The 13,891-nt window shown below is 35.3% G+C and overlaps 1 long non-coding RNA gene across 1 annotated transcript in view; it reads right to left on the bottom strand.

Moving 5' to 3' along the window:
- The window catches only part of LOC142874270 (uncharacterized), a 197,935-nt gene extending 184,261 nt beyond the window's left edge, over window positions 1-13,674 (bottom strand). Inside the window, exons 1-2 of the long non-coding RNA XR_012922080.1 lie at window positions 13,566-13,674; window positions 1,684-1,833 (exon numbers count right to left, since the gene is read on the bottom strand). This is a non-coding gene — a long non-coding RNA (uncharacterized LOC142874270). The remainder of the gene's footprint in view (window positions 1-1,683; window positions 1,834-13,565) is intronic.
- Window positions 13,675-13,891: the final 217 nt, after the last annotated feature.

Below are 13,891 nucleotides of genomic sequence, written 5' to 3'. Positions count from 1 at the left end.
CCTCAGACTCCCTCAGGCGGCCCATCTCCAGAGTGCAAACCTGCCTCCTGAGTGACTGGCTCAGGTGAGTCCTGTGCCTACTGCCTCACAGACACAAAAGCATCATCTTCCCTTGACCCAACTTGGAAGGGGAGCCATCCCGCCAGTCTCTCATCTTTATACTCCCTGGGTGACTTCATCTCAGTGTCTCATGGGCCTTCTCTGTTCTTGGGCCCTTAGTCAGGTCACCTTGGTTTACTCTCACCTGGAAGACCATCACCTGAACTTACTTATGTATCATGGGCAGAACTCACATACTGCTTACCCACGTCCATGCAAACTTCTAGCTCCATATATCATTAGGTTCTCTGGCAAAAGTAAATACATTAAACTTCCAACTTGCCCAACACACAGCCACAGTGATAGTCATAGAAAGGACATGGAACTTAATGAATGTCCTCTCAGATTGCTTACTTTGTCGATTCCTAAAGTGAATTTGTTGTAGACTCATCCAGGACAGTAAATGCCTGTGACTCCTTCTGGCCCTGGGAGCAGATTAGGCCTGGGGTCTGATGACACTCGCCCTCAGCCTGTGTCCTGATAGCACTGTCTGCCTTTCCCTTCAGGACCAGAAAATGAAGCTTCTTTCAATACAAGACCATTCTGTAGCAGGCGTAGTGGTGGTGATTGCAGAGAGCTAAAACCCAACTCAGAGTATTGTACCTACCATCATTGAGGCCAAAAGCCAGCCTGAAAATGTCTTCAAGAAGAGTAAAGTCTGTGCTTGGCAACTGTGTCCACAGTATTCACTTAATTGCAAGCCTTAAAATGTCTTATAGGGTGTCAAGGACTAAATTGTGTCCCCCCCAAATCCATGTGTTGATGCTCCAACCACAATGGGACTATATTTAAAGATAGGGCCTTTAAAGAGGTAATTAACCCCTGGCAACCGATAACTGATATCTGTGATTATAAAACCTATGTGAAACTTGAGTATAGCTAACTCAACCTCATGAGACTGAACTAAATTTTCACAAAAAGTCTCTTTATTTAAAACAGTTAAAAAAAAAAAAAAAGGAGGTAATGAAGGTTAAATGAGCACATAAGGCAGGGGGTCCTGACCCAATATGAGACACCAAAAATGTGCATGAACAGAGAGAAGGCCATGTGAGGACACATTGAGAAGGCAGCCATCTATAAGCCAAGAAGAGAGATCTCATGAGAAACCAACCCTGCTGACGCCTTGATCTTGAACTTCTAGCATCCAGAACTGTGAGAAAATTAATTTCTGTTGTTTAAGTCACTCAGTCTGTGGTATGCTGTTATGGCAGTCCTTGCAAACTAATTCATAGATATATGAACAGAAGAAATATAACTGAGGGTAACTCACCCTGTTTTCCAAACTGAGGAAAGAAATTCAGTTTCTCTTTTCACCAAGGAAATTGTGATTTAATGAGAATATGGTGAAGGAACTTTTGAAAGTTTTCCACCTATCAGGAGCTGCTCTAAATGCCTTGTATACATTGACCCACTTGACCCTCAAGTACCCAGAAGTAGATGTCATCACCGCCATGTTGTAGATGAGAAGAGAGACACTCAGACAACCAATGCCTGTGTGAGGTGTAGGAACATGAAACCACTGATCTATCAGATCCAGGTGAGAAGTACAAGATGGGAAGTCAAAAAGAAAAGTAGAACTTATACCTGTGGTCTTGCTTCTTCCCAGCCTTTGGTTCTTCATGGGAGAGAGTTCTGTCACTGTGGAGGGTATAAACTGTTTTTCCATTATTTGTATCATATGACTATACCCACAATGCAATGGGGCAAAATTGGCCTCATGGAAAGCACCACACCCTAGGGGAAAAAAAAAAGATTTTTCTGAGCAAACTCAGTGTTTCTTAGGACCTCCTATCACATGATTTTGTCTGAATTTCTATACCTTCTGATCCCTAGATCTTGTTTGTGTTTTTTGTGTTGTTTAGACTTGAAAGTGAACTCTTTCAATAGTAATCACCCCAAAGCATGTGTCGAAGTCATAGGAAGTTAGCACTTCCCTTTTCATGTTATGTTTCTTGATTGTTTTTTCATACCGTGGACTTTCAAAATAAATACCGCCTGATCCTACTACTTTATTTTTACTGATTCTTTATCAGTCAGTCCCAAATGATTAGTGGTTAGGCAACTGAAAGTTTATCCTTTTCTCACACATAAGTCCAAAGGTTGGATCCTGGATTTTTATAACTGAGAGGTCTGAAAGAGACACTGTCTTAGCTCAGGCTGCTATAATAGAAGACCATAGAGTGGGAGGCTTAAAGAACAAACATTTATTTATCACATTTTAGGATGCTGGGAAGTCCAAGATCAAGGTACCTCCAGTCCAGTGTCTGGTAGGGTCCTGTTCCTGGTTTGCAGATGGCCTCCTTTTTATTGTATTTTCATGTGGCAGAGAGAGAGAGAGATAGCTCTTTCCTGTTTCTTCTTATAAGGGCTCTAGTCTCACCATGAGGGCTCCATCCTCATGACCTAATTACCTCCCAAAAGCTCCACCTCCCAATACCATCACTTTGGGGGCTAGGATTTCAACATATAAATTTGGGGGAGACATAAACATTCAGTTCAATTGCAAATGCCATCAAGAATCAAACTGTTTTTTGCATTTTTTGTTTGTTTGTTTGTTTTTAGAGACAGAGTCTCACTCTACTGCCCAGGCTGGGATGGTGCTGTCACACCTCACTGCAGCCTAAAACTCCTGGGTTCAATTGATCCTCCCTCCTCAACGTCCCAAGCAGCTAGGACTACAGGTCTGCACCACCACACCTGGCTAATTTTTAAAAATCTTTTGTAGAGATGGGGTCTTGCTATGTGGCATAGCCTGGTTTTGAACTCCTGACTTCAGAAGAGATCCTCCCACCTCTGCCTCCCAGAGTGCTGGGCTCACAGGCCTGAGCCACCATGCCTGGCCAAACTTGAAAGTAAATACACAGCCTCTAGTAATCTGAAAGCAAAAGCTGCACACACATGACACACAAGGATCAGAAATTTACACTGTCACACATACTTAACTGTAGATGTTATATAGGTTAAATGAATTTTGTTTTGTTTTAGATCTGCTAGGTAAACTTTCTTTTGTTCTGAATGTAAATCGCTCTCCTTTTTTTATTTACCCATAAATCTTGCTTCAGGAAATGCCAATGAAAGCGGAGTAACTGAGGTTAAAAATAACAATCTTGGCACTAGGCAAACGTGAACACACACACAGAATAAACAAAACCGCAACAACAAAACACAGATGAGCCAGAGGAACCGTAGATTGGAGGGATGTGTGCGTCACTCAGGGCAGCTGAAATGGCTGGCTGCCTGGGACACAGAAGGCAGCCTGGCGACCCAGAGATGGCTCTTTTTAGTTTTAAAGGCTCAGAGATTGGATCCTGTGCATATCCTAGGCAGAGATTCGTTTCTCAAAGACAAAAGAGCCCGATTCCAATTCATAAGAGACTAATGTAACAACCGGAATGTTGCTCATTACATTCTTCCCTGTGGTGAAATCAGCTTGAGAAGCCAAATCCTGCCCAGGGCCTGAATTTGCTGGGGCATAAGGTTGGACAATGCACGTCTGGCAACCAAAGGCGGCCGATACATCCAGTAGGCCCTGGAGCCTCTCTCTCAGGAGCATAAGATTCACACGGATGAAGTTTTCTACCAAATTTGTACAGTTTTCTCAACAGCAGCTTGAGGCATATTAATACAGCCGGAGTATTTTACCTGTTCCTGTTAATATGTTGGTAGAACTCAGAAGTGAGCATAGACACAGAGCTAACACTATACCCTACCTGCTTGAATAGAGGAAACTTTTCCTGTAGACTTGAATAAATTACTGCCATTTACAATTTGGTGTACCATTACATGATTATTTCTTAAAGAATCACTTTATTTCTGCCTCCTCTGCCTTTCTAGCCACCACCCACACCTCAAATAAAAAATAAAATAATGCACATATCAAACAGCAATATAGGCTGCCTCTAAAAATTCCATGAATAGTCTTTAAAGAATTAAAGACTTAGCCCACTAAGGTAGACAAACCTTATACTCTTTTCGTTTAACAATAGGTGTGTCAAAGACCAAAAGTGAAAAATGCTATGGAAGAAGGCAAAAACACAGATTATTAATATTATCTTATTTTGTGCATTGATTTCTCCCTCAGTTTCAAGATCAAGATACGTCAAGCATTAGAACCAACTACTTATATTTGAGAGCATTATATATGATACAGGATAATGAAGTAGAGAAAGTGAAGGAGGTAGAATCAGTGAGAGAAATCTGGGCTCAGATTCAAGGTCCCCACTTATAAGCTGTTACATAGTCACATCTTTAAAATGAGGTTGATAACATCAAAAGTGTAAGGTGGAAATGGTCTTGTATAGTAAATTTTTATGCAAAAATAAACTGGTTACTGAAGCAAGGGGAGATTGAGGACAAAACAGAAAGGCCAAGTTTGTCATAGATGGTCTATGTAAATCGTGATAAGATTAATGAAAGAAAATTTATAAAGGAATTTTGTATGTGATCAAGTTACCTACAATTTTTTAAATAAAAAATATTGTTTTGGTTAAAAAAAAAGTGTAAGTTGGTTTTCAGAATTAAGTGAGATGAATTAAGGTAATGTGCTTGGCCTGTGTAGATACCCAATAAATAGTAGCTACCATCATTGCTGTCATTTTGGAGACAATTCATTTCTTGGGCACTTTCTTTTTCTTCTCCAAAGCCACTTACATCTCTTGAATCAAAAGAAGCTCAGCAAACTGTCTTCCTGACCCTCATCATGTGTCTGTAAATCACTGGCATGAGTATATACATTCTTAACTTTTCCTGAAGGATACTAGTTTCTTTTGCCAGGAAACAGGGTGAGTTAAAAAAAAAAGGGAGAATCAGTCAGGTGAGCTCCTGTTTCCACAAGTCAAACCGGTCTCCCTACTGACCCAGACATGAAGATCAAGGCTAACATGTGGATCCTAAAACTGAAGATGAGCACGTAGTTTAGAGAGGTTGGGCTGGCTCCATTTCTTAATTCTATTTTTATTCTTTCTATGGTTGCACTTAATTTTTAACATGTATTTTTAGCACTCTATTTTTAATCAAAATCTTTACTGTCCCAAACAGAAGAGGCCCTTAGCATGGCTTTCACTCCAACCAGCCTCCTCCCCTCATCCTGTCACTGCAGGTATTGGAGATGTAAAGTCAACACCAGTGAGCATTTACCAATTTGCTTTCCTCTTTTATTTGCCTCTCACTTTGTCCTTTTCAGTTCAATCTTCTTTGCACTGAAGTAAAAACATCAGTAGGTCTTTCAGCAGAAAGAATAATAAATGAATGATAAACTATAAATAATAAACTGAATAATAAACTCTGAGTCTTTGTATCTACATTTGTCTATATTTTGTGCTCTTTCTTGACCAACATTTTATCTGGGAATAGAATCCCAGCTTGTTTTCCCATGGGACTTTGAAAAACTTACTTAATGAATACCTGGCATCTACTTTTTTGCTGTGAAAAGTCTGTCATCCGTAAAATTACCTAGAAAAGAATACCAATCTGGATCATTTTTTGGGTAGTTTTTAGATTTTCTAGGTAGAGGTTTATTTATCGAATTCTGCTTAAAAAACAATGTTGCTTGTTTATTCAAGGACCCATGTCTTTCTTCAATTCTGAAAAACTTCTCAGCCATAATCTCTTCAAATATTATTAGTAACAGTTACCTATTCTATTTTCTTCTAGAACTCTTTATTAGATAAATGTTGGCACTTTTGATTCTTTCCTCATGCTTCTTCATTTCTATTTCATTTTTCCCATCTTTTTTTATCTCTCTGAACTACATTCTGGGTGATTCTGTTAGATTCTATAATTCAGAAAAATCTTTTCTTGGGTAGTCTAATTTACTGATTAACCTATTTGTTAAGATTTACTTTATTCTGTTTTTCTGTCTTTTTGGGTTTTTTTTCCCCAGATGAGGAATCAGCGAAAGAAGTGTTTTACTTTTACTTTATTCTCAATCTAAGCATTATACAAAAAAAAGAAGAAACCCTATAGTTTTAACCTAATTACCAGAATACACCAAAGAGATGAAAATGCATATTCTTATGCAAATATTCTTTGTGTGCTGGATGTTTCTAGAGATGTTCCTGATTCGTAGTCTGTATAAATAGAATCTTATGTCAGTCCTATCCTAGTGACATATTAGACACCTTTGGTAAAATGAAGCCAGGAAACATTTCTAATATACATGCAGACATATATTTTTCCAGTTAATTATCTATCCTGTTTTAAAGCGTGCTTATTTTTGAAGTGTCAAAATGTACTAATCCATACTGCAATTGTTTGGAAAACTTCATGAACAAGTATATTTCAGCAAGAATAGACATTTGATGCCAGCCAAATTCTCTTTTTTCTGTCACTATAAATGGCTTTCCTATTTTCAACAGTTTCTCAAAATCAAAGTCATATCTAAGCTGACAACTTCTTTGGCAGGTTGCAGCTAGATGTAATTTGAAACAGTCAAGGAAGCAAAGCCTAAACAATAAGGTTTTTAATGGTAATGGTGACAGATCCTTAACTACTGTCATGCTGTGTCTGACACCAGAAGACTTGAGAGGAAATTCGTTAAATAAATACTTGCAGTTAAAGAAATACACCTGCATTTAGAGTATATGTCTTGTGTCATGAAAGTATATAAGATCTGAGAATTCACTGATGTTAAGCACTTAACAAAAACATACCTGAAAAATCCCCCCAAGGAATTTCTCTCTTTAACCTTCACAATATTCTTTAGCTATAGTTAGCATCCAAAGGTCATTATAAGGTCACAAGGGATTAAAAAAACAAATCAAAGCTTTCCCCTGTTTAGCTTCAGACTAGTTCTATACAAAACAAGGCTGATTATTTTCTAAGAAAGAAGAAAGTTCTGACCTGGCCTTTGAATCACTATTACACACTTACACATACATGATTTGGTTTTACTAGAATGAGAATTTGTTCTTTTTTTTTTTTACTATTAATCTTTTTAGATAAGTCACTAGATTTCCGAGTTCACAGAAAATATTCTATTTCAGGATTCTATAGCTGTTTTTCAAGCTTAATGTAAAAACTCTAATTTCACTTTAGAACACATTGATACTGTGTTTAGAATTCGGGGATTTCATTTCACGTATATTACGCTTTATGTTAATTATGCTGACTTTTTAATATATTCCTTTCTATGTCTTTAATTATATTAAAGGCTATGTGAACAGAATTTTAGTCCTTAATAATCACATTATCATAACATACTGGTGATTTAAATCACCAGCATCATTAAAAGAATTTAGTGGTATCAAAGAAAGTACAGAAGGTATACACGACTCATGACAGATGCAAAACCAAATACAAACCCTTAGGGAACAACACACAAACAGTAATGACTTAATTTTATTGTTTATAAAGCATCCCTTTGACTAAAATTCTTTTACTCCCTTGACTTAATATCTAACCCCATAAGTACCCATAAAAATTCTGTCTTAAAAACATTACAAATTTGAAGACCTAAGAAAAATAAATGAAATCACAAAAAAAGGTCAAAATGAGTTTGTACTTGACAGTTGGTTTAATTTACAACAATTTTTTCTTCTTAAGTCTTTGTAAGTTTAATTTCAGATAAAAATTATCACCCGAACTTGGTCTCACAATTTAGGAAATAATAGAAGAAAATGAGGCAAGCAATGCACCTTATAATTTTAAGACACACGCACACACATATATACACACACACACACGGATACTTATATATACATACATGTATCTTATAATTTATGTATAGAATATATTTTCACACAAATATACATATATATACATTATACATATTTGCATTATCTATGATGTACATGTCACTGCATTATCAAGTATTAATTAATAATAGACTCTCTGAAAATATGAAACCTAAGTGTTAAAAACCCCTAAAACAGTAGGGATATACTCAAGGGAAACTCTGAACCTAGAATGATGGAGGGTAGAGGGGAAGAAAGGAGAGTGAAAATGCTCTAAAGATCTCATTTTATTTCAGAGAAAATAAAGTATCTTTGTGAGGGAAGCTATACCTCTAAGTGGGGATAAGTTACATAACATAAAGAAATATGTGTGTATCATAGTTCAGGGAGAAGGAAACTAAATGCTAATGGAATAGAAAAATATAGTAAAATATCAGATTTACATGAGAAATGAAATAAATAGTAACTTGATTAAATTGACAAGACGATAAGAGAAAATGGAAAAGGCAATGAAAAACTAAATAATAAACAAAAGGTATAGTAGAAGGAAACATTTGAGTATCTTAGTTATTACATGAACTAAATTCTTCCAGTAAAAGAGAGACCATCTTATAGGCCTTAGAAAATCTATATACCATTTACAAAAAATACACACTCCAGTGGGATAAGAAAAAAAAGTCGAAAGTAAAAGAGATAGCTAAATAACAAATAAATGGAAATGAAAACTAAAGGGTAAGTATAATATCTGGGAATTTAGAATATAATATTTATAGTAACAATGACCAAAAAGTATATTAGTTGATATATTTTACGAATGAGGCAGAACAGCCAGAAAAAATTAGAAAAGACAAAAATGAAGAGTGTAATGCATAAACTGGATGTATGAGATATGTATATATGTGTGATATATGTATAATAATTTTCATATACAAATAGAGAGAAAACTTTCTATTTCTAAAGTAACAAGTATTTATTTTTTCCATATGATCATGAAAATTTTTTTAATTAATCATGTATTTATCATGAAAAATATTAGTGGATTTTTAATGTCAGATTTGTACAGAGCATATCCTTTGATTGTATACCAATACAGTTACTGCTGTGGTTTGAAGGTGTCCCCCAAAGTCCAAGTTCATGTGTGGGAAATGTAATACCCTATGCAACAGTGTTGAGAAGTGGGGCCTTTAAGGGGTGACTAGGTTATGAGGGAGTCTACCCTCAAGAATGAATTAATGTCCTTATCATGGAAGTGAGTTAGGTATCACAGGAGTGGGTTCCTGATAAAGGGATGAGTTCAGCCCCCTTTCTCTCTCTCTCTCTCTCTCTCTCTCTCTCTCTCTCTCTCTCTCTCTCTCTCTCTCTCTCTCATGATCTCCTATCCTTCTGCCTTCTGCTATGGGATGATTCAGCAAGAAAGCCCTCACCAGGTTCCAGCCCTTCAACCTAAGACTTTCCAGTCTATGGGACTGTAAGAAACATATCTGTTCTTTATGAATTATCCAGTTTCAGATATTCTGTTATGGTAACACACACAAAAAAACTAAAACAATTGGAAACGATTTTTAAATGATAAAAAACTACCTTGCATATCTGAACATTTAAAACGTATTTCTAAATAAGCCTTGGAATTAAAAAGAAAATTAGAAAAAATTAAAAAAGGAAATTACAGCCAATTCAGAAAGTAATAACTGGGGAAAATATCCCATGTGACCACCTTTGGGAGAAAACAATATAGTACTACTCAGAAAAAAACATTGCCCCAAAAGCCTTCATTTCCATAGAATAAGAATAAAAATAAGGAAACTTGGTATTCATTTTGAGACACTAAAACCAAACAAACTAAAACAAATAAGAAAGTTATACAAGTCTAATTAAGAAAAAAGAAAAAGAACAAAATTGTAGCCATTACAAATTAAGCTCTTTCTTGGGAGAAATTGATAAAATAAATAAATCTTTCCTGCATCTAAATAAAGGAGACTGAGATAGAAAAAACATAACATCTGAAATGGAAAAGGAAATGTAATCAAAGACAAGAGATTAAAAGAGTTAAAAGAGAGTATGCAAGTAACTGTGTGGTAACAAATTTGAAAACTTAGAGGAAATGAAAAATTTCTTAGAAAAAAACTGTCAAAATTTACCCAATAAAATGTGAAAAAAACTTTACTAAAAAAATTACCATATAATAAATTTAAAAGGTGATTAATAATTCATTGAAAAAGGCATCATGAACATGTGGGTTTACAACTCTGTTTTATTTGGCTTTTAAAAACATTATGTAAAACTAACAAATTTTTAAGAAATTAAAATCATATGAAATATGTTCTTATAAACAATAACTAGAAGTCAACAACAGAAATATAAAGAAAAATCTCTAAACACTTGGAAATTTTAAAACACACTTTTAAAAGTCTATGAGGAAGTTTCAAAGTAAATTAGAAAATATTTTAAATCGAATGATCTCAAGCCCCCTAAATGTTCACCATTATAAAAAGCTAAAAGAATAAAGAGATCAAAATAAACCATAAACAGGCAGAGGAAAAAAAGAAATAAAGGTAAGAGCAGAAATAAATAAAATGGAAAATGGAAAAACAGTGGAGAAATTTAATGAAATTAAAGTTAGTTCTTTGAAAGCATCATTAAAATTGATAAACCTCTAGTAAGACTGATAAAGGAAAAAAGGGGGGCACAAATTACCAATAACAGGAATAAAAGAAAGTATATCCCTATAGACCCTGCCGACATTAACAAGATAATAAGTAAATACTACAAATCCTACAAATGCAGATAAAATTTCACAACAAAATAATAATAATGAATTGATAAAATTGCCTGCTTTCTCAAAATCCACAAACAGCCAAAATTCACAGAAGAAGAAATAAATCATAAGTCCTTGTATTAGTTGGTTGGGACAGCTATTAATATAACAAGCTAGGTAGCTTAAGCAAAACAAACGTACAGTCTCCCAGTCTGGGGAGGTTGGAAGTCTGCGATCAGACCAGTAGGGGCTACAGGTCAGCAGAGTTGGTTCCTTCTGAGAGTGTGCACAGAGAACTTGTTCCATGCCTGTCTCCCAGCTTCTGGTGACTTGCTGGCAGTTTGGGCATTCTTTGGTGCATAGAAACATCTCCCCAATCTCTTTCATCTTCATATGGTGTTTTTCTTGTGTGCATGTCTGTGTCCAAATTTCTACTTTTCAATGAGGACATTGGTCATACTGGATTAGGCACCCACCCTACACCAGTATGACCTTATCTTAGCCAACAACCTCTGCAATGACCCTATTTCCAAACAAGGTTCTATCCTGGAGTACCGGGAATTAGGACTTCAACACGAGAATTTTGGGGAGGATACAATTCAATTGATAACAGTTCTATAACTATTAAGTAAATTGCATTGGTAGTTAAAAACTAGAAGAGCCAAACACTTTTGAAAAGGAAGAAAGTTGGAACAATCACACTATACAACTTTAACACATACTATAAAACTTCATTAATCAATACACTGTATAGTCACAAAAGGATAGACACTTATATCAATGCACTAGAATAGAAAATATACACATAAACCCACACAAGTATGGCCAATTAATATTTTATAAAGGTACAAAGCCAATGTAACAGATGAAAAAATAGTCTTTTTACCAAATGGTATTGAAACAATTGGACATATATATGCAAAAACTAAGCCTCAGCCTAATAAAAATTTAATTATATTTTATACAAAATATACCTAAAATGGATCATTAATCCATTATATCATAGCTCTAAATGTAAAACATAAAACTTATAAACTTTTAGTAGGCCAGGCGTCATGGCTCACACCTGTAATCCTAGAACTTTGGGAGGCCAAGGCAGGAGGATCCCCTGAGCTCAGGAATTTGAGACCAGCCTGAGCAAGAGCAAGACCCTGTCTCTTAAAAAAAAAAAAAAAAAAAAAAAAAACTATAACCTTTTTAGAAGGAGACAGAAATCATACCGGAAAATCTTCATGACTTGGGGTTAGAAAAGAGTTCTTGGATATGACACCAAAAGCATAATCCATAAAATAAATAATTGATAAAAACAGATTTAATCAAATTTCAAAGTTTTACTTTATGAGAGAAACTGTTAGGAGAATGAAAGAGCAAGCCACAGATTGGGAGAAAATATTTTCAAATCACACATCCAAAAAGGACTTTTAACCAGAATATATGAAGAACTCTCAAAACTCAACACTAGGAAAACAACCCAATTTAAAAATGGGCAAAAGACTTGAACAGTCTCTTCACACAAAGGGATGCATGAATGACAAGCCATGGAAAGATGTTCAACATCATTACCCGTTAGGAAAATACAAATTTAAACCATGATGTTTTTCCATTGCATGCATATTAGAATGGCTAACATTAAAAATGCTGAGAATATGAAGTCCTGGCAAGGATGCTGAACAACTGCAACTCTCACGCATTGCTGATAGAAATTCAAAATGACACAGCCCCTCTGTAAAACAATTTGGCAGTGTTTCATAAAGTTAAACGTACACTTACCCTATAACCTTGCCATCCCATCCCACACTTTGGTATTTACTCAAGAGAAATTAAAACTTAGGTTCACACAAAAACCTGTACATGAATGTTTATAGCGGCTCCATTCATAATTGCCAACAATTGGAAACAACCCAAAAGTCCTTCAACAGCTGAATGAATAAACAAGCAAACTACTGATTCATGGAAAGACATGGATGAATTTCAAAGGCATTATTCGGAGTGAAAGAAGCCAGTCTCAAAAGGTAATATATTCTGGTTCCATTTATATGACATTCTTGAAAAGACTCCATCTATAGTGATGGAGAGCAAGTCAGTGTTTGTCAGGGGCTAGCAATTAAAGGGAGAATGTGTAAGAGATTTGTAGGTGACGAAACTATTCTATGTCTTGTCTGTAGTTGTGGTTAAACTACATGTCTTCAAATTCATGGACATGTACACCAAAAGTGAAGTTTACTACATGGTAGGTTTTCAAAATAAAATTAAAATAAAATAATGTTAGTTCAACTAATCCAGGCCATAGAAAAATATAGAGAGCTTTATAAACTTTATGAAACCTATAAAATTTTTAGTTTAAAACCTAGTAAAGATAATACACAAAGGCAAGGCGTGGTGGCTCATGCCTGTAATCCTAGCACTCTGGGTGGCTGAGGCGGGAGGATCACTTGAACTCAGGAGTTTGAGACCAGCCTGAGCAAGAGCGAGGCCCAGTCTTTACTAAAAGCAGAAAAAAATAGCAGGAGTTGATGGCGATTACTTGAGCCCAGAAGTTTGAGGTTGCTGTGAGATAGGCTGACACCAAGACACTCTAGCCCCAGTGACAGAGTGAGATTCTGTGTCAGAAAAAAAAAAAAATTGCACACAAAAAGAAAACTTTCTTCTAAATATAAATGCACAATTTTTAAGTAAAATATAAAGACAATCCAGCTTTGTAGCAAATGAATAAGCCACTATATCCAAGACGGGTTTATTCTAATACAAAGCTAGATCATTATCAAGTAATAATATATTAACAGAATTAATTGCACTGATCATTAAAGCAGAAAAAGCAAATGATGGTATCAAGGATGCTGAAAATAGATTTTCTAAAACTCAGATATCATTCTTATTAAAAATTTCAAGTAAATGAGAATTAGAAGACATCATTTCAAGATAATCAAGACTATTATCAAAAGCCAATAGAAAATATTATCATAGATTTTATATATATATAAATGATATATATAATTACATGTGTATGCACACACACACATAGATATATACATACTTACATATATATAGTAGTGCCCCCTTATCCATGGTTTTACTTTTCATGGTTTCTGTTGCCCATGGTCAACTGCAAAGCAAAAATATTAAATGAAATAAAAAATGTGTAAGTTTCAAATTGCCTGATGTTCTGAGTAGCACCATGAAATCTCTTGTTATAATTGTTCTATTTCATTTTTAGCTATTGTTAATCTCTTACTATGTCAAATTTATAAATTAAGCTTTATCACAGGCATATATGTCTAGGAACAAAACATAGTATATACAGCATATGGTATTATCTGCAGTGTCAGGCATCCACTGGGGGTCTTGGAACATATCTCCCTCATAT

Source organism: Microcebus murinus, chromosome 12 (assembly GCF_040939455.1).
Source record: "Microcebus murinus isolate Inina chromosome 12, M.murinus_Inina_mat1.0, whole genome shotgun sequence".
Taxonomy (NCBI): Eukaryota; Metazoa; Chordata; class Mammalia; order Primates; family Cheirogaleidae; genus Microcebus; species Microcebus murinus.
Note: the sequence above shows the minus strand (reverse complement) of the source record. Positions and strands in the feature narration are given on the sequence as shown.